At 44.9% G+C, this 23,581-nt stretch overlaps 1 protein-coding gene and 1 long non-coding RNA gene across 2 annotated transcripts in view; one reads left to right on the plus strand and one right to left on the minus strand.

Annotated features, from left to right (window-relative positions):
* The window catches only part of drd2b (dopamine receptor D2b), a 231,374-nt gene that overhangs the window by 53,088 nt on the left and 154,705 nt on the right, over positions 1-23,581 (minus strand). The gene's annotated exons all lie outside the window — the stretch shown is intronic.
* On the plus strand, positions 980-1,314 carry LOC143714968 (uncharacterized). Its single transcript, XR_013195654.1, has 3 exons — positions 980-1,013; positions 1,089-1,145; positions 1,217-1,314. It is a non-coding gene; the product is annotated as an uncharacterized LOC143714968 (long non-coding RNA).

Below are 23,581 nucleotides of genomic sequence, written 5' to 3' on the forward strand. Positions count from 1 at the left end.
AAATACAGCTATACATGCTTTATTCTTGATTTATAAGCATATCTATAGTGTGTTCAATAGTTGTATTTTCATACTTTATTAATGATCAATTTATCCTTTCTAAAGTAAATATTATATTATTTACAAACCAGTTATTCAGGAGTTGTCAGTGGTTCATAAGATAATTTAGAAAGTGTAAGTAAATGATTAATAAACTATTTAAATGTTCATTTATACATCCTATTATTTAGACATATAGTAATAGTTACTCAGTGTGCTAATCAATTATTTATAACATGTATTCCAACTGTAATTCATTATTAATTCAGGTATTTATAAATTATTTAGTATTTGTCAGTTAACTGTTTTGTGAGTTAGTCTAAAGTGAGGGCTATTTATTCATTGTAAAGCTTTTACAAAGGAGATTTAAAGCCTAAGTTTTCTTTTAAACAGAAAAAGGAAACAAATACGACAGAGTAATACAGAACATAAACAGATGCAAAAAATTAAACTGTACTGTCACGATCCCTTTGCTGTGTCTTTGACTTTATATTAGTATATTCTTATTTCCCATTGTGTCTGTGTTCACTTCCTTTGTTTGGTTCCTGTTATGCATTGTACCTCTTCTGTTGCCATAGTAACCCTCAGTAGTCCCCATGACATCTAATCACCAACACCTGCCCCTCGTCAGCCCCTTGTTAACCTGTCTATTTAAACCTCTGTGCTTCAGTTGTGGTTTGTCGGTCGTTGCTCCTGTATGCGTGTTCCTGTCGTTGCTCTCGTGCCAGCTCTCTGTTGATTATACTCTTGTTCTTGGATTATCTGTGTTTATATCTTGGATTATCTGTGTTTATGTTTTCATAATAAACCTTTGTGCTTGTGTAGCAGGGTGACTAAATCCACTTAGGAGGATATCATTCACCTGTGCTTAATTTGTTACCACCCCCACCCCTTGTCCTATATATGAGATGTGTGGTGGCCACTTCGTATGCGTCTTGGTATCGCCCACTTGACGTCATCTGTGGCTGCCGCAGGTATGTGATTGTATGGGGAAACTCGCGCTTTCTCGTTTTGCTCTGGCGGTTTATATGAATTTTTCTTGCTGTCAGGTTGCGACGGTAGGCTGTTTCTCCCGCTGCTGTGTGTTTGCTGCCCACTTCTCTCAGGTATGTGTAGCCTCTTTGTTCAATGGGAAGAAATTGGCTGCGTTTGACAACTTTTGACTTAATATCTGCAGTGGCAACGATAGAATGTCATCTATATGTACCTGAGTGAGAAGCTGTATTATAGTATGGTGTGCGACTCCGAAGCAGTTTGTGAGCAGTATCTCCCCGTGGTAGGTAAGATTATGGTTTTGGGTATTGATAACTTGCTGTTGTTCTCTAACATTATCTTTCAGCTCAGCAGGCTCCCTGCATAACTGTCTCTTGGGCTAATTATGGGAACCGTGCATCACTGATGACTTATGATCGCGTATAATTACGACTGCGTCGCTGTTTTGCCTCGATCTAAATGATGGAAACCCTTTTTATTGTAATTCTCTCGCATGTCGTTTGAGACGATTGTACATTCGGTTGACGTTGTGGAAGGCCTGTCTCTACTGGTCGCCGCCGATTGGAACTAACGGGTGCGTTTAAGCAGTTTTCCAAGCTTTGTGTAAACTGGCTGTCGCCATGAATCCCATTGATCCATAAGCGTGGATGTTTGATTATTTGTTTTCTTTTTTTTCTCTTTGTTTATTGTGGTTTATTTTCTTTTGTAATTATCAACTGAAGTGCGTTTAATTGATTATATGATTAATCTACTTTTATGTGGTATTGTGAGGGCCATTATCCGGTCAAGTGAGTTAAAGCCTTAAAATATCTGACCATGGATCATAGTGACTTGTGTATGTTTTCTTGTAGCAGGAGCTGGGGGGGGGGGTGTTCTGAAGGGCGAAGGTGAAGCTGCCGGACTGTATGGTGTGCTCACATTGAGCGTTGTGTGTTTTCTGGCATTTAACCTTCACGTGTGCAGTGGGTATTTGTAGTGGACTATTGTGGGGGGTCCCTCTTCCAATTTGGCAGCTGACCCATACCTCCAGACACCCCCGCTCTTGGTTTAATTTGTTTCTCTCAATTGAATGTGTGTATGTGTATGTGGTGCTGATTAATGGTGTTTCTCATTATAGTGCTTGTGACAAGTTTTAAACTGAGTTTCTAACTATTTAATATTTTGCTGACAAACAAAAATAAACTTTTCTATTCTATACGACTCATGTCTTTTCACCCATCCACGCAAAACGAACCTGTGTGCCCTTAGGGCTATTTCCCTGGTTTTCCGGGGTGGCGTAGTCGATCGTATTATATTGTCATTTCCGTTAGAAGTGTGGTAAAATCCTTGTTAGTTCTTTTGAGACTGTCTCTCGTACCCGCAACGCTACAATCTGGCGCAGTCGGCAGGGTGTATAAGATTTGGTCCCTCTTTTTTTTGTGTGGGTTGGGTGAAAACTTGAGTGTATATTAGAAAAAAAAAGAGAAATTGTTTCGTGTTTGTCTGTATTGAGTTTTTTTTTTAGGCAAAACAGCGGCGTAGCTACTGTGACCCGGACCCGGAGTGCATTTATTATGGAAGAGGAGTTGCAACAGTTAAGAGAGTTGGTGGCGCAGCTAAAGGCTGAGAATGAAAAATTGCATCAGGAACGTATTGCCGAATTGCCCGGCCCAAGTGTAGCAATTAGTGCTCCAGTAATGCCTCTAGGGGCACCGGTACCCTCGGGTACGGGTGCCATCCAGCCGGAAAGATTTGTTTTCGTACCACGTGATCGAAGGTGCCCAAAGTTTAACGGCCATATTGGCATTAGCATTGAGGAGTGGATTGAGGAAGTACAAGCGTGTATGCAGTTGCGTCACCTCTCTGCGACTGATAGGGCATTTTTTTGTTTGACCATTTGGAGGGGGAGCCACGAAAAGAGATCCGGCATCGTCCTGCGGTTGATAAAGGGGATCCAGATAGAATTATTTCTGCGTTGCGGGAGGTATTCGGTTGCTCTCAGTCATATGTGGCCTTACAGGAGGCCTTTTTCTCGCGAAAGCAGCGGGAAGGGGAGACTTTGTTGGAGTTTTCCCTCGCTCTAATGAGCCTCCTGGAGGGTGTTAAGCAACAGTCCCCATATGTGATGCCAAATTCTGAGAACCTTTTACGCGACCAATTTGTTGAACATGTAGTGGATAGTTCTCTGCGTCGTGAGCTTAAACAGCTAGTTCGCCGCCAACCTACTTTCAGTTTGCTAGAGGTTCGTAGAGAAGCAATAAGATGGGAGCGGGAGGGAATGCCGGGTGGGGTACGTGGGCGAAGTCAGTCCGTTCCATTAGTTCCTTTGATCCAATATGGTGTGCAGGGGGGACCGTCGTCGAATACTGCTAGTTTAAGGCCAAACTCTGAATTAAGTGAGTTGAGGGAAATGTTGAAGTCTCAACAGGTACAGCTAGATCAGCTCACTAAGGGTTTGGCAGTATTACAGGGCCCTGCTCCTGCTGCTCGGAGTCAATCTCCACATTCGTCTGGTTATCCGTTGCATCCACGGAATAAAGTTTCTCATCCTAATCCAATAATATGTAGAAGATGTCAGCAGCCGAGTCATTTTGCTAGGGAGTGTGATGGGGAACGTATCCCTTCTCATTCCAAATCTCCCTTCACGGCTCCTCGTGCAGGGGGGAGTGGGCAGCCTCATCTTCAGCGGCCGTCGGAAAACTAGTTCCCACCGGGCTGCAGAGCCTCAGCTCGGTTGGGGAAAAGTATGGCTTAGACGTTTGTCAGAATATTAGTCCGGTGCCCCGTTTGATGTCGTCATGCCCGCATCTGGTTGTTTTGATTGGTGGGGTTCAGGTGCCTTGTCTGTTAGATACTGGCTCTATGGTGTCTACCATTACTGAGAGTTGTTGTTCACAGCATTTTGAGCCATGGGGTCAAGATCGCCTTCGTTCGTGCCAGTGGTTGCAGTTGCGGGCTGCCAACGGCCTGGACATCCCTTATATTGGGTATGTAGAATTGGATGTTGAACTATGTGGCCGGTTAGTGCCAAACTGTGGGGTGCTTGTTGTCAAGGACCCCCCTGGCAGCTTGTGTTCTAAAGTACCAGGTATTGTGGGAATGAATATTCTCAGTCGTTGTTACCGGGAGCTTTTTGGCCAGCATGGCCCTGCCCTTTTTGAACTACCATCCTTATTGCAGGCCCCCGATTTTGTAACTCAGGCATTTCAGCATTGTCATAAGGTGGGTGCCCGTTCGGATGTCGATCGGGTAGGTCAGGTTAGAATACGAGGCCGTCGGGCATGGCGTATTCCAGGAGGTACGTTAAAATTTAGTACCGGCAACTTGTTCTGAGCAATTCTCACAGGAGACAGTGTTATTCGAGCCTGTAGAGTCGGGCCTACCAGCTGGATTGTTAGCATCATCATCGTTGGTACGGGTAAACCGTGGGACTGTTTCCGTACCAGTGGTAAATGTAGGGACGACGGACGTAATGTTGTATCCTCTGGCCCTCCTGGGCTCTCTCACAAGCATTTATGTGGTGAGTTTGCCCCGGGGGGTTACGGAGGTTAATTCTGTCCTTGCTGCTTTTGGCCCCCATGGCGTTCAGGTTGCGCCCACTGTGGAGGAACAGATTAGGTCTATTGACCTGTCTGTGTTGTCGTCGCAAGATCAGGATCATGTTAGGACTTTATTACTGGAGTACCAGTGTGTGTTCTCTGCTCATGAGGGGGACTTGGGGTGTACTAGTTTACTGTCACATGACATTCCTTTGTTGGATGACACCCCTGTCCGGCAGCGTTACCGCCGGATACTACCCTCAGAGTATGAGGTAGTGAAGGCACATATTGATGCACTGTTAGAGTCACAGGTTATACGGGAAAGTTGCAGTCCTTATGCATCCCCGATAGTCTTGGTTAAAAAGAAGGACGGTAGTCTACGCATGTGCGTGGACTACCGTCAACTGAATTCCAAGACTAGGAAGGATGCTTTTCCCCTTCCGAGAATCGAGGAGTCCTTGGACGCCTTGACCGGTGCCCGCTGGTTTTCCACTATGGATTTAGCCAGCGGGTACAATCAGGTTCCTGTTAGTGAAAGGGATAAATCTAAGACTGCATTTTGTACGCCATTTGGGCTGTTTGAGTGGAACCGGATGCCCTTTGGGCTTTGTAACGCTCCCGGTACATTCCAACGCCTTATGCAACGATTGTTTGGTGACCAACAGTGCCAGTCACTATTACTGTACCTAGATGACATTGTCATCTTTTCATCTTCAGTGGTGCAGCACCTGGAGCGCCTGGAAGGTGTACTGAGTAGGCTGAAGTGTGAGGGCCTTAAAGCAAGGTTAGAGAAGTGTTCATTTTTTTGCCCGGAGGTAGTATACCTTGGTCACGTAATATCGGCTGATGGCGTTTCAACTGACCCAAGAAAGATTGAGGCGGTGGCTAAGTGGCCAAAGCCCAACAGCGTTTCCGAGCTCCACTCTTTCTTGGGCTTTGCCAGTTACTACCGCCGCTTTGTGGAGGGGTTTGCCAAGTTGGCAGCCCCTCTGCATAGGTTGGTAGCGGAGCTTGGATGTGTTGGGCCCAGGAAACGAGCGGAGCAGAATTTTGCTGACGCTTGGACAGTACAGTGCCAAAACAGCTTTGATGCGTTAAAAGCAATGTTTGTTAAGGCCCCGGTGCTTGCCTACGCAGATTTCTCCCTACCGTTCATTTTGGATGTTGATGCCACCCTGAGTGGTTTGGGGGCGGTCCTTTCACAGGAACAAGAGGGGAAGGTGAGGCCTATTGCATACGCAAGTCGTGGTCTTAGGCCCCCTGAGCGTAATATGCTAAACTATAGTTCAATGAAACTTGAATTTTTAGCACTCAAGTGGGCCATGACTGAAAAATTCAGAGAGTATTTATTGGGTAATAAGTGTGTAGTTTTCACAGATAATAACCCCCTTAGCCACCTTAAGACAGCAAAACTTGGCGCCACGGAGCAGCGATGGGCGGCACAGCTGGCATGCTTTGATTTTGAGGTCAAATATCGCCCAGGCAGGGTCAACAAAAACGCTGATGCCTTATCAAGATGCCAACCATTAGTTTCAGGGGTGTTGGACAACATTCTGCCGGGGGCGGTCATTCCGGCCTCCATCCAGCATGCTGAGAACTCAAGGTCCTTGGCTAGCCAAGCCACTGTGGTTGCGTTGCCGGGGCATTCCCCTGCTGACTTGCGTGCTCTACAAGAGGCAGACCCAGTTATTAGGGAAGTCTTATTCTTTTTCAGAGAGGGTGAGTTCCCTGGGCCTTATGAGCGTCGACAGCTCTCTAGGGATGCATCGACTCTAATTCGTCAGTGGGATCGGTTGATGGAATCACAAAGGGTATTATACCGTCGCATTCTTCGCTCGGATGGTGGCGAAGAGATCTTTCAATTAGTGTTGCCTTCTGTTTTGCATGTGGAGGTCTTAACTGGGTTACATCAAGAGCATGGGCACCAGGGTATTGAACGCACCACAGAGCTGGTACGTCAGCGCTGTTATTGGCCAGGCATGTCAGCCATGGTGGCGAAATGGTGTCAGGAGTGCGAGAGGTGCCAGGCAGCTAAGGATCTACAGCCAGGTGCCCGTAGTTTTATGGGTCACTTGTTGGCTTCTCGACCAAACTAAATTGTGGCCATCGATTTTACCCAGCTCGAAGCATCCTGTTCAGGGTTTGAAAACATCTCAGTAATGACAGATGTCTTTACAAAGTATACTATTGCAGTTCCTACTCGTGACCAGCGGGCTGAGACGGTAGCGCAGGTATTGGTTACTGAGTGGTTCTATCGTTTGGGGGTGCCTGGGAGAATTCATTCGGACCAGGGCCGTAGCTTCGAATCATTCCTGATCCAGCAACTTTGTAAATTGTACGGGGTTGAGAAATCTCGTACTACTCCTTACCATCCTTCTGGTAATGGGCAGTGCGAGCGATTTAAAAGAACATTGCACAACCTATTGCTCACCTTACCGGTTTCACGTAAGAGGGACTGGGCGTCTAGTCTCCCTCAGGTGCTCTTCTCTTACAACACCACCCCGCATCAAGCCACTGGGGAGTCTCCTTACTTTTTGATGTTTGGCCAGGAGCCACGTCTCCCAATTGATTTTTTGCTTGGTAGAGTTCGAGAGCCGGTGGCTGGTGACGTGCACGAATGGGTGGTGGAGCATCAGACAAGATTGAAAGTGGCGTTTGCGGGAGCACGAGAACGACTGAGACAGATAGCTGATCGACGCAAAACGCAGTTCGATCGACATTTTCGAGATTCACCTCTGGATGAGGGCCAGTTGGTTTACCTCCGCGATTATGGCATTAGAGGGCGCCATAAAATCCAAGACCTGTGTAGTCCGGTGGTGTATAAAGTGGTAGAGGCTCCTAGATCTGGGGGTGCAGTGTATAGCATTGCACCAATACATGAGGAGGGTAAAGTAAAAAGAGTTCATCGGTCGCTACTAAAGGCTAGGATCCAAAGGGGCCCTACCCCTGTTGTGCCCGATGGGCCAGTGGTGGAGCTTGAACAGGAGCCAGAGGAGGAGGTGGAGGAGGCAGATTTGTGGGTAGTAATACCTGAAGGCCCCCAACTTCTATCGGACCCGGTCGGTTCCGCTCCTCCGGTACTCGAGCCTAGAGTGGTAAGAGAGCAAAATCAACCCTGTGGCCCAGAGGTTGGCACATTGTTGTCATCAGGTACTTCAGTTATGGAGTCGCCTCCTGTTCCTGAGGTTGCCCCAGGGAGATCAAGGAGGGCCACAGCTGGCCAACATACTAATATTCATCGTTTACCTAGGGCCGTGGGGGAACGGGCGACTGGTGCTGTAATCCCGGGGCTGGTGTCCAATGCAATATCGGCCTTTTTTAGACCTTGGGACTAACTGGGCAAGCGAGTTTATCGTCGGGGCGACGATCTGTAATTGGGGGGTAGACTGTAGCAGGGTGACTAAATCCACTTTGGAGGATATCATTCACCTGTTCTTAATTTGTTACCACCCCCGCCCCTTGTCCTATATATGAGATGTGTGGTGGCCACTTCATATGCGTCTTGGTATCGCCCACTTGACGTCATCTGTGGCTGCCCCAGGTATGTGATTGTATGGGGAAACTCGCGCTTTCTCGTTTTGTGCTGGCGGTTCATATGAATTTTTCTTGCTGTCAGGTTGCGACGGTAGGCTGTTTCTCCCGCTGCTGTCTGTTTGCTGCCCACTTCTCTCAGGTATGTGTAGCCTCTTTGTTCAATGGGAAGAAATTGGCTGTGTTTGACAACTTGTGACTTAATATCTTCAGTGGCAACGATAGAATGTCATCTATATGTACCTGAGTGAGAAGCTGTATTATAGTATGGTGTGCGACTCCGAAGCAGTTTGTGAGCAGTATCTCCCCGTGGTAGGTAAGATTATGGTTTTGGGTATTGATAACTGGAGGGCGAAGGTGAAGCTGCCGGACTGTATGGTGTGCTCACATTGAGCGTTGTGTGTTTTCTGGCATTTAACCTTCACGTGTGCAGTGGGTATTTGTAGTGCACTATTGTGGGGGGTCCCTCTTCCAATTTGGCAGCTGACCCATACCTCCAGACACCCCCGCTCTTGGTTTAATTTGTTTCTCTCAATTGAATGTGTGTATGTGTATGTGGTGCTGATTAATGGTGTTTCTCATTACAGTGCTTGTGACAAGTTTTAAACTGAGTTTCTAACTATTTAATATTTTGCTGACAAACAAAAATAAACTTTTCTATTCTATACGACTCATGTCTTTTCACCCATCCACGCAAAACGAACCTGTGTGCCCTTAGGGCTATTTCCCTGGTTTTCCGGGGTGGCGTAGTCGATCGTATTATATTGTCATTTCCGTTAGAAGTGTGGTAAAATCCTTGTTAGTTCTTTTGAGACTGTCTCTCGTACCCGCAACGCTACACTTGTATTTGGATTCTCGCTCCATCTCATGCCTGCTCAGACGTTGCATGTACACTTGATATAAAATGAAAAATAAACCTCTGCAATATTATGCAAAAAAGGAACTAAATATATCAAGTGTAGAGTTGTAGTTTAATTGTTTGCATCCACATTACTAAATATAAGGATTTATAAATGTACATTTAAATAGTTTATTAATCATTTACTTACACTTTCTAAATGACCTTATGAACCACTGACAACTCCTAATGTAGAAATGATAAATTGATCATTAATACAATATGAAAATACAATTATTAAACACATTATATATGTAACATAACGTGGTAATGTAGAAATCGCACAGCAAGGAATAGATCATGGAAATAAACTTTAATGACATAAACTCAGAAGATACCAACTTGCATAAATTTCACACTGATACAATGAGGAAAAAGGACCAAGAATGAGTTAGAAGACAGGGTTTAAAAAAAAAGAGAACTAACAAGATGATTGACATACCAGGTGAACGTAATGACTAATTAGACACATTGAGAAAACTAGGTCAAACGATGGGGCAAACATGACAGAATCAAAAACACAATGAAACAGAATATACACATAATAGTATGCCCCCTCCTGAAAAGGCACGTCCTCATGCCGTAATAAATAGTCCAACTGAGTAGGGAGGGCTGGGGTTCTGGAGGAGGGTGCAAACGAAAAAGAAAAATATCCCAGGTCAGAAAATACAGTTCAAGAAGTAGTGGATGGTGGGAGGAGCCAAGAGGAAGCCAGGAGCAGGAGGAGCCAAATGTTTAGCCAGGGACCAGCCAGGACGAGGCCCCAGGGCGGAGTTGAAGGTGGGAGGAGCCGTGGTGTAAATGACTTGGAAGACGACACCCTGGGGACAACCGACGGATATAATGGAGACCCTGGTGAAGCCAAAGAGCTGATGAGCCCACGCAACACTGATGGTCCTGGACACTGTGATGTGGAGCTGCGACGATAAGCGTCTGAGGGGAAGCTGGAAACCCAGAGGACAGAGGCTGAGCCGGTGGGACCGAGGACGAAGGCAGAGCTGGGGGGGAAGGCGGAGCCAGAGGGAGCCGAAGGTGCAGGCAGGTCGATGTCTGACCAAGGTGGAGCCAGAGGAACGAGGGAGCCCGGAGAAGCCTTATGGCCAATGATTTGTGGAATTGAGGGAGGGAGGAGCCAAGGAGGAGCCAAACTGTTGACAGACCGAAGTGTAGCGAAGGGCACAGAGGCTACAGGTGGAACCAGGGGATTCTCAGTGCTAGGTGGCACTGATGGCCTGAAGACACTTGGCAGATCCTTACTGCCATAAGGATGCATAAGGCAGATGTAGAGGGGCTGAAGGACAGCAGTAGAAGCAGGGCTGAAGAACTGGCTGATTGAGGAGGTGGGAGAAGGAGGCTGGGCGGGAATTCTGGAGATTCAGGGGAACTGGTAATAAACTCTCCAAAAAAGTCTATTAAATCCTCCTCAAAAATCTTCTTCAGTTCATCATAAAATTTGCCAGAATCCATCATAATCTCATTCCCAGCAGTGGGGTTGTGGGCGGGGCTTTCCTCCCAGCCCGCGAGCTCCACAAGCACTCCCTCTGTGATGAACTGTGTTGCCGGCTCATACACCTGTTTAGACTCTGTTTGTGGTGTGGGCTCCTGGGCAATGACTCTCTCCGTCCTTTTCTCGGGTTCGGGCTCATTTATGCGGCAGGCCGGTTTCTACGGTCTGCAGTGGGCTCTAGCAGAATCCCCGTCGGTTCGCTTGCTGGTGGATGGTTTGTCTCTTGTGGCGCTGGAGTCGGAGAGGGGCTGATGAGTTCTTCCTCAGCAGGGCAGACGGTGAATGGGGACTTGTTACACACCAGCATTTTATGGTCTGTTCTTCTTTCACGTAATATGGTAATGTAGAAATCGCACAACGTGGAATAGATCAAGGAAATAAACTTTAATGACATAAACTCAGGAGATACCAACTTGCATAAACTTCACACTGATACATTGACGAGAACGGATAAAGAATGAGGCAGAACATGGTTTAAATAATCAGGAGAACTAACAAGATGAATGGCATGCCAGGTGAACGTAATTACTAATTAGACACACTGGGAAAACTAGGTCAAACGATGGGGCAAACATGACAGAACCAAAAACACAATGAAACAGTTTACGTGTAACAATAGATATGCTCATGAATAAATATAAGAATAAAGCATGTATAGCCTGTATTTTAAACTGCTTACTAATGTCTATTAATCTTGGGACAATGCGTTATAAAGGATGAATTAACTATTTACTAATGCTTAACTAATGATTCATAGCATGCAGTTATTATAAAGTGTAACCAACGCTTTTCTTGATGTCCCAGTGTGGCCTTTGGGACTTCTTGCTATGGCGTTCGAGTGGTACATCCCCCATACCAGTCAAGACCCTACATCACTGAATCTGTTGCTGGCCCCAGATGGAAACAGGGTCAGAAGGAGAGTGTTGCTGCCCGTACTCTACCTCCGAGGAGTCGGGCCTCGAGGCGGTGATCTTGCAGAAAGCCCAAAGAAGATCTAAGGGAAGACATATTGACCAGGGATTTCTAAGGGAATTCACCTCGACCAAGAGGCATAAAAAGCTGAACCCTTAGCATCTTCTTTTTAGTCTTCTTCTTAGTGAAGCGGCAGTTGAGTTCAAGTTTTCTCTCACCTGTATCTTTGAACCCTCCAGATTTGGTTGAAGAAATTAATGAGTCTGTAGCAAGGGCTGGGCATCATGTAAACTATATCATACAAGTTTTCTGAATGATTAAATGCTTAAGCACTTAAAAAAGAAACACTTCAGAAACAATGTCTGTGGTTTAATCAGACTAATGCAGTGGTATTAGCTCAGTTTTTTTCCTAAGCCTGGGAAGCGCGTTTTCTTTTATACGAAATAGTGGCTGCATAACACATTGAAGCTCATGTAGATCTCCCTTGCAGTAAAAATTAGACTGACGTAATGGAGGAAGAGTTATCACTGCAATCACTCCCTTATTCGCCTCCAGAAGCTCATGCTATGGAGGTAATATGGACATGCTCTCAAATATAATGGGTGTTGCAGGTGTGGACTTTGGCCACGTCCCATTATTCTACCTGCAGCCCTTCCTAGTACAAGAATGGCAATACAGTAGTGAAGTAAATGTGATGAGTTGCACATCACATTTTATTGTTGCCTGTCCAGTACTAGGAGTATGGAGTTGATATTGATGTACCTCCCTGGTGGCACATAAATAGTGGACCCAGATGAAGAGATTGGGCATCGCGTCCCACTCTTTCTTCTGGCACTCTCCAGCGAACTGGATACAAAGTCAGTTTCAGTATCATTCATATTTCATATGGGCAGAAGAAGGAAATGATGAGCAATTAAGCTGTTTGTGTCCCGCACTTCTTCCTGTCTGTTATGTCCAAGTGCCAGCAGTTTAGAGGTGGTAGCGATCTGCTTCCTCTATAACAGTTAAGTTGTGGTAAATGCAGATTATGGGCAAATAACGCAATTTCATACCACATTATCATTGGTCACCCTTCTCCCTCCCACACTAGAAGTACAGATGTGTTAACTATGTGCTCTCTCTGTGATCACATGTCAAGAGGCTAGACAGTACAGGAAGATTGGGCATGGGAGACACTGCGTCGTATTACCATTCTTCCGGCATGCATGGACGTCTTCCTTTAGAAAACTGAAGTTGATGATGTTCTCTCTAAGTGCCCTTACATACCCTGCAGTCATGCCAGTGACGTCACCTGACCACAGTTGCCAATCAATTGTGTAGCACACGTGCTTTAGACACTGGCTCATGATGAGCATTCCCATTGCATCAACTCATGATGCAGTGTTTCGTTTCCTTTCTCAGGGAACCATGGTTGCAGTCTGAAGACAAAGAAATTACTGTTTAATGTTATTTTTTAGCATTATTTTTCTTTATTCATTTTCATAACAATTTCATAATGCATATTGTGAAGTCAGAGTATGTTGTACATGTGTGCTGAGTAGAGATATGGGTAGAGTTATATTTTGCTTAGAGGTATGGTTGCAATGCCACATTCACTGAGCAGAGATGTTCCAATGATGATGATACATTAAATGTGTACATGTTCTTTACAAGGAAAGGAATGTTTCAACTGATGCAAATGTACCACTAATGTATACACAGAGTGATAGTGGATTGAACCATGTGTAAGCATGAGGTATACATTCCATTTTAAACATAAGAAACATGTTTTTCTTCCTTACAAGAAAGTTGAAAGTCGCTCAGTTGTGTATATAAGCTCAATCCTTACTCTACCAACCCAGAGAAACATACAGGCATGACAGGGTGAGAGGAAGGAGAAACAGAGATGAGGGGGTGAAGGAGGAGAAACCCAGAGAAACCATTACAGCTGGCATGATGGGGTGAGAGGATAGAGAAATGGGGAACAGAGAAATCTGGAATGAAGACCTCCTCGCCTGTAGCCTTATTCTAATATGCCTGTTTCTCTCTGTCTGACACATGATACATAATGAATAGAGATCTCTTGGCAAAGTAACTGGTGTAGCTTCCGTGATTCAACAATAATGGGGAAAGCATGATTTTCAAATCTACACAGTCGTAACCTGAGACGTTTTTGATTAATAGTGGTGCATGAACCTAAAAAGATTTTCGAATAAAATTACTCATGAATAAAAAAATATATTGTTTTTATATATATTATGTAAGGAATGTCATGTTGTTTTTCCATAAAACCGTTCATTTAAAGCCTCATTGTGTATGGAGCAAGGTTATAATCGTTAACGAAAACGAACGAAAAAAAACCAACTGAAATAAAAATAAAAACGAGGCATTACAAAAAAAGATAACTAACTTAAACTATAATGTGTGTTTGGCAAAACTAACTAAAATAAAATAGAATTATAGAGTAAATGTCCTTAGTTTTCGTCTTTGTCAATGTCGTTCATAGTGCAAATATCGTAAGAGCAGCGTATTGGTTCAGCTGCATTTCCTTTCCTTGCTCTCCCTCCGTCTCTCTGTCACTCACGCGTCTCTCTCACATACACACACACGCACGCACGCACACACCCACGCACGCGCACACACACACACACACACACACACACACACACACACACACACACACACACACACACACACACACACACACACACACACACACACACACACACAGCCCCTCCCCTCCGTGCACGCCGCTTCTCCATGAAAACGAGTGTTCGTTGAAAAGCAACGAAAAAGCTGTTGAAAGCAAGTTCACGAAAGGTTGGTATCTCGTGAACACATTTACACAATCACACACTAAAAATAATACAATTTTGTCAGTGTGTTAATGTCGACCTGAGAAGCGATTGCGCCTTCTTTAGAAAGTTAAAGTCCCTGTAAAGGCAATTCTAAAAAAAAAATATTAACACATTATAAATGTTAGTAATTTATTACAAAGACCTTGAACTGTGAAGTACTGAATTGTGTAGTTAGACCGTTAAACAGTTTTTCATCATTGTTGTGTTCCGTATTTTTTGGGCGGGACTAAAATGGGGTCTTGATGACGCACTGGAGTGCCTGACGCTGGCCCCTCCCCTAACAATATAAATAGAGCACATTCACATCAGTTTGCCACTCAATCGCGAGTTACTGTCAGTATTATTAGTTTCTAAAGCCTGTGGAAATTGCAGTAACTTGCAAGAGACAACTTCTCACTTTGAGCACACAAATACGTGTGTCGTTTATTTACTATGAAAAAAGAACAGAAAGCAAATGGCGCTGACAAGCGTCCTACGTCATCACCCATACAGAACATTTAAAGGGACCACGATCCCTGAACAGTTATGAGGAAAAACGCTAAGAACAAAGTACTGCATTTATCACCAACAATGTTTAGAACTACATTTAACACAAAGGTGAATTATGTATGTCACAGTCACTACATACGTCCCCCCAGAATTCACCGTATCCGAAGAACCAAACTGTCAACGGGGAGGTGGGCGTATCAACCGACCACAATGGCTGCGCTGTACTGGAGGTTGAGGAGACCTCACTGCAGCCGGTGTCCTGTCATGACCCGGGTGTGGGGCATGGAGTGTAGGAGGTTTAGCAGCAAGGGGTGGAGGCAGAGCAGGAGGCCGTCCGGGGCGTGGGTGCTTGGCCAGGTCGATGGGCCTGGCCACGTCCAAATGAGCCGGTTTGAGGCGGTCGATAGAAAGTCGCTCCGTTTTGCCGCCTCTGTCCACCACAAAATGTTTTTCCCCCGTCTCCAGCACCCGGAATGGGCCCTCATAGGGCGGACGTAGCGGTCCCCTGTGGGCATCGTGGCGAATGAAAACGTAGTCAGCCGTCTGAAGTCCAGCGGGGATGTGTGACTGAGGGAGGCCGTGACGTGAAGTAGGAACAGGTGCGAAAAGCCTTGCATTGTCCAGTAGAGTAGACCGCTGGAAAGTAGCAGACCAGGGAACCGTGGCACTAGGGACAAACTCCCCCGGTACCCGCAGTGGTTGTCCATAAACAAGCTCCGCGGATGAGGACAGAAGGTCCTCCTTTGGTGCAGGCCTGATGCCCAGCAACACCCATGGGAGCTTGTCGACCCAGTTGCTGTCTTTGAGGCTGGCACGCAGGGCAGCCTTCATTGACCTATGAAAACGTTCACAGAGTCTGTTAGCCTGCGGGTGATACCCAGGGGCCCAACCCAGGGGCCAATAAATGGCCGTGTCATCTCGACAGACGCTATTGACGTCAAAGGCACAACCTCGGGCCAGCGGGTGGTCCTGTCAACCATGGTGAACAGATATGTGAAACCGTGAGAGGAGGGCAGAGGACCGACCAGGTCCACGTTTACATGGTCAAAACGTCTCTCCGGAACCTGGAACAAACCTAACGGGGCTTTAGTGTGGCGGTGGACTTTGGCCCGTTGGCACTCAACACAGATGTTAGCCCAATCCCTAACGTCCTTCTTGAGGCCGTGCCAAACAAACTTAGCTGCAACCAGTCTCTGTGACGCTTTCGAACCTGGGTGGGAGAGACCATGGATGGCGTCAAAAACTTGTCGTCTCCATCCCGAGGGAACGACTGGCCGAGGACTACCTGTGGAGATGTCACACAGGAGTGTGGTGCCGGCATCACCAAAAACTACATCCTCGATCTGCAGACCTGTAGTACTTCCGCTCACAGGGGCGCAGCTGACGGCTAAAGAAAGCCAGCGGCTGCCAGGCACCGCCTACCCACTGCTCGTAGACAGCACCGACAGCATAGTCTGAGGCATCCGAGGTGATGGCGATGGGGGCTGTTGGAGAAGGATGCGCCAGCATGGTGGCGTTCGCTAGGGCTGCCTTAGTGTTGGCAAAAGCCCTGTGTCTACTCTCAGTCCAGTCCACAACGTGCTGTGGTTTACCTTTCAAGGCCTCGTGCAAAGGCCGCATGAGCAGAGCAGCTCGAGGGATGAAGCGGTGGTAAAAATTCACCATGCCGAGGAACTCCTGCAGGGATTTGACAGTGAGCGGGCGTAGGAAATGTGTGACTGCCTCCACCTTTGATGGGAGAGGGACCGCCCCGTCCTTAGTGACTCTGTGTCCAAGGAAGTCAATGGTGGAGAGGCCGAACTGGCACTTGGCGGGGTTGACAATCAATCCATGTTGGCTAAGCCGCTCAAAAAGGGTTTGGAGGTGCGCCAGGTTCTGAGACTTGGACGTGCTCGCTACTAGAATGTCATCCAAGTACACGAAAAGAAAAGGCAGGTCCCGCAAAACAGAGTCCATGAGGCATTGAAAAGTTTGGGCGGCGTTTTTAAGGCCGAACGGCATGCGCAGGAACTCAAACAGACCAAACTGCGTGATCACTGCCGTTTTGGGGATGTCCAGTGGATGTACCGGCACCTGATGATATCCACGAACAAGGTCCACCATGGAAAAAAATCACCTTGCCTGACAGGTGTGCTGAAAAATCCTGTATATTCGGGACTGGGTATCGGTCAGGCGCCGTTGCCTCATTAAGCCGCCGGTAGTCGCCACACGGGCGCCAGCCGCCACCAGGTTTGGGGACGATGTGGAGGGGCGATGCCCACGGGCTGTCGGATCGGCGAACTATTCCCAGGCGTTCCATGTTCGCAAACTCAGCCTTTGCAACGGCAAGCTTGGTTGGGTCGAGGCGCCGAGCACGGGCGGAGACGGGTGGACCAGTGGTGGCGAAATGGTGCTCCACACCATGCTCCACGGCAGATGCAGAGAAAGTGGGCTGAGTGAGGGCTGGGAAACTGGCAAGCAGACGGTGGAAATCATCAGAAGCTGAAAGCATGCTAGACAGCCGTATGGAGTCGGTCCCGCTGAGCGTGCATGTATAAGAGCAAAACGTGACAGCGTCAATCAGACGGCGATTCTTTACATCCACCAACAGTCCATGTGCACACAAAAAATCTGCGCCGAGGAGGGGAACGGCAACCTTTGCAGTAACAAAGTTCCAGCCGAAGTGCTGTCCTCCTAAACACAATTCGATGTACCTCGTTCCATATGTGCGGATGGGGCTGCCATTGGCAGCTTCCATAGGAGGGCCGTGGCTGTCGGTCACCATGTCCAAACGGGATGCAGGCAGGACGCCCCTCTGTGCTCCTGTGTCGCACAGAAAACGCCGTCCAGAGATGCTGTCGTGGATGAAAAGCAGCCTGCCTACGCGGCCGACGCTCATGGCCACTACTGAGCGCCGGCCCCAGCGTTTCCCGACCTGCCGAAACTGCATGGTGAGCGACATTTGTTAGCCTTGGTTCCAAACTTAGCATGGTAGAAACATAAGCCTGGAAGTTGTTGGGGGCTAGAAGACAACTGCCGCCTAGAAGTGGTTGCCGCGACGAAGGTGGAGTCGTCACGTGTCACCGAAGCGATGTGCGCAGGAAAAAGCGCGTCCGCACAATGTCCGTGACTCGCCAGGAAAAATTTATCAGCTTCCTCAGCCAGTCTCCGACAGTCAGTGATTGTGGTGTTGGCTAATGCAGCTCTCACTTGTGAAGGCAGCTGACGCAGGAAAAGCTGGATGAACAGAAAATCGGGTCTGTGCTCTCCCAAAAGATCCAGCATGCGGTCCATGAGCTCGGACGGTTTGCTGTCACCCAGTCCTTGAAGGGAGAAAAGCCTGCTGGCTCTCTCAGCGTCCGACAGCCCGAACGTTTTCAACAGGTGGGCTTTGAGTGCTGCATACTTCTCGTTTACCGGAGGATTTGTTAGAAGGCTCACCACTGGATGCCGTTGAATTACCGAGAGCCGACACTACGTAGTAGTATTTTGTTGTATCTGCGGTGATCTCACGCAGCGCGAACTGCGCTTCAGTCTGTGCGAATCATGCCGATGCGGACGATTCCCAGAATTCGGGGAGTTGAGGGTGACAGCCTTCGCAGTCATGGTCGTGTTGTGTCACTGGATACGTTCAGCAGACTAATGTCGGGGTCACCAGTGTGGAAATTGCAGTAACTTGCAAGAGACAACTTCTCACTTTGAGCACACAAATACGTGTGTCGTTTATTTACTATGAAAAAACGAACAGAAAGCAAATGGCGCTGACAAGCGTCCTACGTCATCACCCATACAGAACATTTAAAGGGACCACGATCCCTGAACAGTTATGAGGAAAAACGCTAAGAACAAAGTACTGCATTTATCACCAACAATGTTTAGAACTACATTTAACACAAAGGTGAATTATGTATGTCACAGTCACTACAAGCCTACAGTTTGCTAGCTAGCTATGAGTTCGTCACGGAAATGCATACTACCTGGATGCGGTCACGTACAAAACAGATCGGTGTCCTTATTTGAATTTGAATTTATTGAAAGGATAGCCCCTTGAGATGTCACATTTCATTTTCAAGGGGGTCCTAAAAACACAAACAGAATAATATAACACAAACAATAATAATAGATCACAAAACAAAACAACCATACAAAACAAACATACAAAACAAAAGATATGCTCAACCTGCCCCCCACTCCCACAAACCACAGTAGAGATACAAAAGCTCAACATCATACCTCAGTAACATCTACATAAGACCAGTTAATAACAGAAAATCCTTAAATAAAAAATAAATAAAAAAATAATATAAATAAAAATAAATAACGAAAAACAAAATAAATAAATAAAACCAGAAAAACGAACAATTTATTTTAAGATAATAAAATAAAGATAGCCTAAAGCGATTAAGGGAGGTAATAGATCTCAGAGAAACAGGAAGCTTATTCCGGTCAAAAGGGTCTTTATACTGAAATGACCCATGTCCGACTTCACTGAAATTTTTAGGAACAAGAAAAAATATATACTGCGTATGTCTAAGTGAGTAAGAACAACTGAGAAACAATTATTTTCCTGTCTTGAAACAATTAATTGAGCAATAAAGTGAACGCAGACAATAATATGTTCTATTAACAACATAATCAATATGGGGCTTAAAAGTAAGTTAAGGGTCAATCCAAAGGCCAAGATATTTAAATGAATCAAGATTATCAAGAGATAAGCCATCATCAAAAATAATATTCAAATCAAAAGGATAGGAATGACAAAGATGACGAAATGTCCCAAACATCATACAACAAGATTTCCTCTTATTCAATATAATCATATTGTTATGAAACCATTTTTGAACCAAATTAAAATCAGATTGTAAAGAATTCTGAATTTGTAACAAATCAGAATTAGTGGTATGAATGACAGTGTCATCAGCATAAAGGTGTACCGAACAATTTGAGCATATCTGAGGTAAATCATTAATAAAAATAGAGAAAAACAATGGTCCAAGAGTAGAACCTTGTGGAACACCTTTTTCAACAATTACATAATCTGACTGAGAACCCTGGAAAACAACACATTGACGTCTATTATGAAGATAAACATTGAACCAAAGAAGAGCATTTCTAGTTAAACCAATAGAATACAATTTATCAAGAAGAAGATAATGATTGACCATATCAAAAGCCATAGAAAGGTCAATGAAAATGGCACCTGTGGCTTGGCCTTTGTCAAAGGATGAAAACACATCATTTGTGAATTTTAAAAGAGCAGTCGTAGTAGAAAAATTAGTTCTGAAACCAGACTTTAACGGAGATAGAATATTTAATGAATTAATAAACAATGATAATTGATTACAAATAAGTTTCTCAAAAATCTTTGCCATAGAACAAATAATAGAAATTAGACAATAGTTATTCACATCAGATGAGTCTCCACCTTTGAACAAGGGAGTAACTCTTGCACATATCCATTTAGACGGAATAGAACAGGTAGACAATGACAAATTAAATAGATCTGCAAGAGGATACATTAATACATGAGCAGCAGATTTAACAAATTTAGCTTCCAAACCATCAGGACCAGCACTACTATTTGTTTTTAGATCACATATAACGTAGTAAACATCGGCAGGAATAATCTTCTTAAAGGAAAATGAACCATTTGAGGTAATTGAATTTAAAGAACCAGTAGTATAGAAATCAGAACACTGAGAGCCACAGATAGAAGAAAAATGTTGATTAAAAGCTTGAGGGATGAGTAAAGGATCAGAAATAATTTCATTATTAAATTTATAATTTTTAATCAAGCTTTTTTTGGAGTTATTCAAAAGATTGTTCAACTGATTCCAAAACTGTTATGTTAACTGTACTGTTAACTGTAGAGTTATGAAAGTCCTGAGAAAAGCAGTCTTTATAATAATTGGCTTTTGCATTCCTTGTTTCCAACTTACATAAATTCCTCAAATGTCTGTAGTTTTCCCAATCAATGAGATCCCTAGATAACCGGTATTTAGCCCATGCTTTATCCATTTGCTTAACCCTCTGGGGACTAAGCTCTTTTTGGTCCGTTTTCTCTATTTTTACATTTGGGCTTATAAACTATATGTAATGGAGATGGAACACTATGTGTTTGGTATCTATGGATTCAGAAGACCCTAAGCTAACATAAGCACACATGAAATATGTTTGTAAAGGAAGTATGAGTAAAAATGTACCATAAACTAGAGAATTTCAAAAACGTAAATTTGATTTTTGGCATTTATTTTTCTGTAAATCACACATCACACAACAATAGTGAACAGTTTTTGAACAAAAAATATATTTGTCAAAGCCTTTGCTTGACAGACATGTGTAATTGTTAAATAAAATGTGTAAAGAACAATGAAAAATGTAACTTTATTTACAAATAGTCCCTGGCGTTTTTTTAGGAATGCTTAGAATTTTCTAAGCAATGCTTTCTCCTCGTCACTTTCCAGTAATTCTTCCAGACCTTGTTCCACCGTAAATCGTTTACTGCTTGCCATCATACAAGTGCTAAAACAATAAATAATGCTATAATTGTATGTGTGTATATATATATATATATATATATATATATATATATATATATATATTATAATTGTTCTGTCTCTCTCTCATATCTCTGTGCGCTCTCGCTCCGTAAAGCCTTGTTTATACTCGAGGCGTCCGTTGGCTTTCTGTCGTCTCTGCCACTCAACGCTGTTTGCGTAATAGTATAGTACCACACCTTGCAAGGCAACAGAGTCCTCCGATTTGCTAGAATACGTCATGGTAACCATGGTAACCGTCACCGGAAAAATGAGGAAAGAGTGTGTTTTAGTCCCGCCGAGGCCGGACCAATCTCCATTTCTCAAACATTTCTAAGCTCCTCTTAGTTTGAGCGGCTGAAAAGTCAATATTGCAGCAATGAGCCTGTTGTATAACACGCACGCCTGCAAAAAACGCAGACACACACACAAAACTGTGATGACGCTCTCTTATCCGCTCGGGCTAGTTTAAGCTTTTGTCGTTTCCTCGTTCCCCATTTAGGAAGTGCATGGAACCGGCTCTCGCACCGCTGAGACTTCAGGGCATGCGAGTCTTGAACTACCTGGACGATTGGCTGATTCTAGCTCGATCACACTCAGAGGGTATACAACACAGAACCACATTACTCAAGCATCTCGAGAATCTGGGTCTCACAGTCAATTGGACGAAGAGTTCGCTGTTTCCCAGCCAGAAAATTTCTTTTCTGGGAACAGTGCTGGACTCGCTGTCTATGACAGCACGTCCGTCGCCGGAGCGCAGACTGGACATTCAGCGCGCCGCGAAATCCTTCCGCCACAGCTCTATTGTCCCAGTCAAAAGGTTTCAGAAAATGCTGGGCAGGGCCGGCCCGAGGTATAAGCGAACTGGCCACCAGGGGGCCCCCCAATCGAGTTTACATTTTTTTGTTTTTTTTAGATGACTTAAACAAGTGACATAAATGAATGAATGAATATGAATGAATGAATGAATGAATGAATGAATAAATAATTCAAGACAAGAAAATTCTGATTTCATGATCAATATACCTGCCAACAACTGCTGCTGTGTCTGCCAGCGTTTAAGTCATGCGCATAATCTAGACACCTCCCGAGTGCATAGACAATTCGTGCGCAACTGAGCATAGTCACGGTATCGGTTTAAGTTGGAGAAAATAGCCGCAGGGGAACTTAACCTTCTAGGTGTAAGGTTAGCATTTTGAATAAATAATAAACATAGCAGTTTGAACTTCTCCACTTTATTATACCACACATCAGATCACTAACTCCAAAACCCCGCGACACTCCAGTACCAAGTGCGCACGACCCAATCTACGGTAAGCCCCGAGGGGAAAAATAGATTGCATACACACATACAACGAGTTCCAGTACATCATTACCGGTATTATAGTAACAGACTTTGTTGGATTCTGTCATGTACAATCCAACAAAGTCTGTTACAATAATAATAATATAATTTTTTTTGAGGACAGTTACACTTTATTGAGACAGTTGAGAAATAATAATAATATTTTTACAGTTTTCAACAATAATTGTCATTGTTGAACCCTTGTTCTTATTATTTTTCTGATTTCTCAGTTTTGTCATTATTTTTTGCAAATAATTTATTTTATATACGTTTTGAGGCAGTTTGTTTTAAGAAGTTTCAAAGAGTTAGAAAATAGAAAAGTAAAAGTTAAAACTTTTTTATTTAAGTAGGCATCTATTTTTTATTTAGTATTTATTTTGTATTAATACATAACCTCTCTGTATTCATTTATAATGTATCATTATTGCGTGACATTTGTGTCAATAATCATCAAGCACATGTGACTTCGCGTAGTGGGAGGGGCCCCCAAATCAAATTCTGCTTAGGGCCCCCAAAAGGCTCGGACCGGCTCTGATGCTGGGCCTCATGGCCTCAGCATCTTCGGAACTTCAGCTGGGCCTGCTTCGCATGCGCCCACTGCAGTAATGGCTGAAAGCGCGAGTTCCACCCCGGGCATGGACCTCTGGTCTGTTTCGCCTCAAGGTCGACATGGAATGCGTTTCGACTCTGAAACCTTGGAAAATAGCCGACTGGTATCAGTCAGGCGTGAGTTGGGGACTCCCTCGAGTGTGAAGGTGGTGTCCATGGACGCTCTATCTCGGGAGCGCTGCTCGAGGGCAGACCGTTCTTTGGCTAGTGGTCAGAACGGGAGAAGCTTCTACACATAAACTGTCTAGAACTGTTGGCAGTCGACAACGCGCTATGGCGCTTTTGTCCCCAGTTAAAAGGCCACCACATCTTGGTCCGGTCGGACAACATGTCAGTGGTGGCATACATGAATCGCCTTTAGAGGCTGAAGGAACGCCTCCTGGTCTGG

Source organism: Siphateles boraxobius, unplaced genomic scaffold (genome assembly GCF_051911475.1).
Source record: "Siphateles boraxobius isolate OS27281-9 unplaced genomic scaffold, OSU_SipBor_1 56, whole genome shotgun sequence".
NCBI lineage: Eukaryota > Metazoa > Chordata > Actinopteri > Cypriniformes > Leuciscidae > Siphateles > Siphateles boraxobius.